This window comes from Miscanthus floridulus, chromosome 16 (genome assembly GCF_019320115.1).
Source record: "Miscanthus floridulus cultivar M001 chromosome 16, ASM1932011v1, whole genome shotgun sequence".
NCBI lineage: Eukaryota > Viridiplantae > Streptophyta > Magnoliopsida > Poales > Poaceae > Miscanthus > Miscanthus floridulus.
This window is the reverse complement of record NC_089595.1, coordinates 93,402,220-93,408,745: the sequence shown is the minus strand read 5'-3', so window position 1 is coordinate 93,408,745 and position 6,526 is coordinate 93,402,220.

The following is a 6,526-nucleotide window of genomic DNA, read 5'->3' as shown; positions in this document are numbered from 1 at the left end:
CTTGCTCGGCTTGTGTGTTTAGGATGTAAGGTTCATCTGAATACCTAAACTATGTGATATCAATATCGATGACCCCATATTTATCCTTATTGTACCCTCTCGATCTGCTACTACTAGTTGCAGGGACATCAAACCATACACAGTGGAACAACATGACTTCCTTGTCACCATGAAAATCAAGGCAAATGATTTTCTTCAGCACACCATACCAGCCCATGTTTCTTGTATTTGCATCGCCCTTCACGAATACACCACTATTTTGAGTAGTTAAGCAGTTCTCTATGGAAGAGACCCGAAAAGGAAGCCATTTATAAAACACCTGTTGAACACACGAGCCCGAGGGTCTGGACCGCGAGATAGATAATAAATCATGTCATCTATTTCCCCTTGTGCACGCAATGTGTTGATCTGCATTTAATCATTTTAAAAATATATTAGGGACTAATAAACTGACAAAGTGGCTAGCTATTATTACAGACTAATAAATTTACAAGAAGCATGTGGAAACTATAGAAATAAAATATGGATAAATATATTAGGGACGACTCACTTTACGCTCAAACCATGATACAAACTCCTCCTTGTGTCTTTTATCAGCATGCCTTGAGCTAATTTTCTTCAGCTCATCCATATGGTCACTATCCACAACAATTGAAAATACGTTCATTAGTTACATATATATTTTAAACATTCATGACCACCATAAAAAACAATTTAAAATATAGCTTACTTTATCCATGGAGTGACCTCGTCACAGTTGGCTAATATGTAATGCCTCATCCTATGCATTTCAATATCAGAAACTTTCTCGAGAGTACTTCCTTTCCTACTGTAGTCAAGGCTCCCAAATATAATTAGCCTAGATGGCGGTTCACTAGCAGCGGCGCTTTCATGACGCTCTGGACGATTAAGCTTGGCACTAATATTTTCAAAAAAACAAGAGCAAAATGTGAGGCACTCCTCAGATATATACCCCTCTGCAATTGAACCTTCAGGGCGTGCTTTGTTCTTCACATAGCCTTTAAGAGTACAAAGGTACCTCTCAACTGGATACATCCATCTATAACAAACCGGGCCTCCAAGTCTAGCTTCATCAGCAAGATGAACCGGTAAGTGCATCATAATATCAAAAAAGCCGGTGGAAAAATCATCTCCAGGCGACAAACGGTCTCCCTAATCGAAGTGCTCAGTTTTTCAATTTCTGAAAACTCCAACTCCTTTGAACACAGTGAGTTAAAGAACCTACTTAGCTCCATCAATGGGGTCACCACATCTTCAGGCAATATGTTGCGCACCACTAAAGGCAAAAGTTTTTGCAAGATTACGTGTAGGTCATGAGTTTTAAGTCTAGAAAGCTTGCAACCATTGACGTCCACACATCTCCGAATATTTGCGGCATAACCATCAGGGAACTTGACGCCATGTAAAAATTTGCACAGAATTTCCTTGTCATCCTTACCTAGAGAGTACAGCGCTTGTGGCAAGGTGTACTTACCCTTTTCGAGCACTGTATGTTGATCTGGCCTTATACCCAAATGTTGCATATCAAGTCGAGCCTTCTCACTGTCCTTGCATTTACCTTGTAACTCCAACAAAGTCCCCAGTAAGCTCTCACATATGTTCTTCTCTATATGCATGACATCCAAATTATGTCATACTAGCAATGATTTCCAGTAAGGAAGCTGAAAGAAAATGCTCTTCTTCCTCCAGTTGTGCCACCTATTTTCTTCGTCACGTTGCTTCCTTTTCCTTGTATCCTTTCCAAAAGTCACTTGCTGGAAACTTTCATAGTCCCGCAGCACCTGCTCACCACTGAGCGGCACTGGAGCTTCCCTAGTTTCAGCCTTGTTATTGAAGCTCGTCTTGTTCCTTTGCCACTTATGGTTCATGGGCAGAAATCAGCGATGTCCCAAGTAGCAATGCTTTGAGCCATGTTTTAACCACAAGTAATCAGTATGCTTGTGATAATAAGGACAAGCAAACTTACCTTTTGTGCTCCAACCAAATAACATCGCATATGCGGGGAAATCATTAATTGTCCACAGCAGAATTGCATGTAGAGTAAAATTCTTCTTCTCCTTCTCATCCCATGTTAAAACTCCATTAACCCATAGATCATGTAGCTCATCGATCAGAGGTTGCAAATATACATCAATGTTCACTCCAGGAGATTTAGGCCCAGGTATCAACATCGACATCATCCAATAAGGTTGTTTCAAACACAGCCAAGGAGGCAGGTTATAAGGAATCAGTATCACGGGCCAACAAGTGTAATTAACATTCAACATCCCAAACGGATTGAAGCCATCAGATGCAAGTCCTAGTCTAACAATACGTGGATCAGAATCAAACCACTTATACCTGTCATTCACGTGCTTCCACGCCAATGAGTCTGCTGGATGCCACATTTTCCCATCACTAACCAATTCTTCCTTGTGCCACCGCATCAATGATGATGTTTCCTTTAACATATATAATCTTTGCAATCGAGGAGTAAGTGGAAAATACCTTAGAACTTTGCAAGGAGTGCGCTTCTTTGCTCCACCACTTTTGCTAGACTCACCAATCTCATTAGAATTTGTGTCGTCTTTCTTCCACCTACTCTCACCACATGTTGGACACGTGTCCATATCAGCCAACGGCCCACGAAATACACGCAGTCATTCAAACAAGCATCGATCTTAATGTATGTGAGGCCAAGGTCGCGGATAATCTTCTGTGCTTTCTTGATAGTGTCTGGGATACAATGTCCTGGGGGGAGCGTATCTCTCCATAGGCTAAGTGTTTGCTCTGCGTTGTCCTTACTCCATCCACCCATGCACTTAAGCTGAAAGAGCTTGACCAAGAATGATACCTTGGTAAGCTGTGAGCCTGGCCACAACTCTTGTTGCGCATCTTTCAACAAATCAAAGAATTTCTTTGCACTCTCACAAGGCTCTTCATTGGTATTGCCACTGGTCGCACCCCTAATTAATGCGGACAACAGATTGTTGGCGGATGATGCATCATCTGGTGGGCCTACATTCAGATCCCTATCATCATTCAAAAATATGCCAGCGTTACCTTTCTCTTTGACAAAGTTCTCATCAAACCCTTTAGTTAGCAAGTCCATTTAAACCTCAGATTTTCTTTTGTACATGACTCCACAACACCTTGAACATGGACACGGTGCAGTTCTGATGCATAGGTGCCTTCGAAAATAGTATCAATAAATTTGTCCAGACCTGCTTGCCACTCAACTGATGACCGAGGCAACAGCATCCAACTCCGATCATCATCATGTGCCATTAATTATATCTTCGAAATATCACAATGATTTCTCGAGTCCTGCTTGCCACTCATCTATTGACCGAGACAACAGCATCCAACTCCAATCATCATCATGTGCCATTAATTATATCTTCCAAATGTCACAAGGCTTTCCTGCAGCACGTTAATTGAAGGGATCACGACATTATAAACTATATCAGAGATAGGGAAAAAGCAACGATGAAAGATCTTGCAATAATGCAAGCATACAGGACTGGTCCTATCAATCTGATGACCCAGAGCGAAGCTTAAAAAAATGAGCCCTTTCCTATATTACTATAATATTAAAAAACATTAAAAAAATAAACTTTAATGCATCCAAAGGGAATTTTATCAAACAAATTACAAATATTATCTTAAAAATTGATGATCACATCAATATTAATCTCATCTAATAATTCTTCTCAATGTATAAAGTTGCAAACCATTTAACCTTTCTTGATAGACATCAAATGATTCTTCAATAATTTTAACTTTGAAAAGGAACATCTTTTAAGTAATTTATGAAAAAAATATGTTGTACTAGATTCAACATTAAAATCAAAATTCAGTAAATTACCTAGTTGAGAACTTGATATAATGATTATCCCCTAATAAATAGTCTCAACTCTCATAACACAATGCCCTAACTACACATATGCACTCTGAAGAATAAAAATTGGAGGTAAAGATAATTGAATATTGATTAAATATATAATTGCCATAGATGATAGATCAAGATTAACAAAGGAACTTAGGAGCAATTTGTCAAACGTAGATTGAACTAGAGCACCTGATCGATGTGTGAACTCGACGACTCGTCACTCATGTCGACATAATCGTGTAGACGTGGCTTTCGGCTAAGTGTCTAGCTGTCGACAAGGTCACGTAGAGTGGTGAGGGCACGGCGATCCAGCGGCACCGGTGACAGGGACACCAGCAGCTGCAGGGAGAGGACGCGCGCGACGACGCCTAGGGACAAAGGCGGCTGCGACGACGCCTTGGAAAGAGGAAGCCACGATGCCTATAGGGAAGTCGATCGTGCACATATACGTATACCACTATACCAGATCCGATCCTGTTTCAATACATAACGGGTTCTACGTTATTTTGTATACGTTCCTGTGACTACCAATGACACAAACACATATATGGTGTAGTGGTAAGCACATATCTTCTGAACTCTAAGGTCCCAGTTTTGAATCCTGGTGGTGATTTTTTATTTAATTTTTTTACTTAACCATTGTGCTCGAGAACCTTAGTTATTGCAATGATTTAGTATTTTGTTGCTATATGTACAATCTTTTTGCAACGCAAGAGACTATTATATACAACAAAACATAATCGTTGCAATATAGACGTGTTATTAATTTGTATAAGCTTTTGTGCCTACTAATGGCAAGAACATAATTATGGTGTAGTGGTTAGTAGCTTTCCTTTAGAGTTAAAGGTCTCAGGATCAAAACCTGGTTACACATCTTTTTTTAATTATTTTTCCTAAAAGCGTCGTGGTGCCGAACCTTAGTGATGGCAACGATTTATTTTTTTTGTTGCTATATGTACAACTCTTTTGTAACGCAAGCGACTATTACATACAACGAATCATATTCGTTGCAACATAGACGTGCTTTCGCAACCATCAACTAAAGAGTTGCAATATCACCTCAGTACTGCAACGCCAATAAAACTGTCGGCGACGCAAATCAAATCGTGGCAATAGTGACCACTTATTGCAACCGGTTTACAATTGGTTGCGATAGCACTTACTTATTGCAACGATCTTTGGACTCATGGCCACAAAATAATTTGCATGGCAAAAATTCCGCCTATCGCAACCGAAAGTGCAAATGGTTGCGATAACACCCCTTATTGCAACCAAATCTTGCTGTTGCGACAAAAAGCGTGGCATAAGGGTCAGAAGTTAGTAGTGTTAGTTGCGCTGGTCACAGAGTGATCGGACATGTCTGAAATTAGGACCGGGCGTGTCCGGTATTTTATCCAGTCTTGGGGTAGTTAGACAGAAGTGACTGGACACGTCTGGAATCAGGACCGAACGTGTCCGATATTTGGACCCGAGGTGAGCGACTAAGTGAAAGTGACCGGACTCTGGCTTAGTGGAGTGACCGAGCGCTGATGAGTTACTGTCAGCGTCAGGTCAAAGTGATATAGCCCGATGCAGGATTGTAGAGAGCGATCGGACGCATTCGGTGTGAACCAGCAAGTCTTGGGTTTTCAGCGCAATAATTCATCGAATGCTGAGAGCGTCCGGTCCGGTGTGATCGGACACGTCCGGTCGGCCCAGAGCAACTCTGGGAGCTCTCTGGACCCAACCTGACACTGCGTCTCCCGGGTCCGATTGTTTTCTAACAGCGCATCCGATCATGTAGTATTACTGTGCACAGAGATAGCCGTTGGGCGCCAATGGCTAAACAATTTGAAAGGGATACATGGTGGTTAGGCTACGACTGGACGTGTTTGGTCACCACACTGGATGTGTCCGATGCACACGACCTGCGCGTTCGGTCGTCCCGCAGTCAGCCCAATAATTGAGCCAACGGCTCTATTGTTTGGGGTGTCTATAAATATCGTTTGGCCAGCTCTAGCTCAACCTCTTGGCCATTTGCATTGACATAGCAACCTTGTGAGCTTAGCCAAAGCCCTCCCACTCATCTCCATTTTTGATTCTTCATCTTTGTGAGATTGGCAGAGAATCCAAGTGCATTGCTTGAGTGTTTGCATCTAGAGGCACTTGGTATTCATGTTTCACTTTAGGTTTGGCTTGTTACTCTTGGTGGTTGCGCCACCTAGACGGCTTGGAGCAATGAGGATCGTCGAGCGGAGGATGGTGATTGTCTCCAGCTCCGATCGTGGTGATTGTGAGGGCTTCTTGACATTTCCCCGACGGAGAGCCAAAAGGTACTCTAGTAAATTGCTCGTAGTTTGTGTGATCCTCATCTTGTGTTGGTTGTGTGGCACCCTATTGAGGGTTTGGCGTGTGATGCCAATTAGCGCAGTGAAACCTCCAAGTGAGTGTATCGACACAATGAGGACTAGCTTGCCGGCAAGCAAGTGAACCTCGGTAAAAATCATTGTGTCATCATTTGATTCTGAGGTGATTGGTATTCTTTGGTATTCATTCTTGTGATTGATTGGTTCATGCCTCGACTCAGTGGTCTAACCATCTTGCTCACTCTCTTTACATTACCACAAACTAATTGTCAAGCTCTTTAGTGTAGCT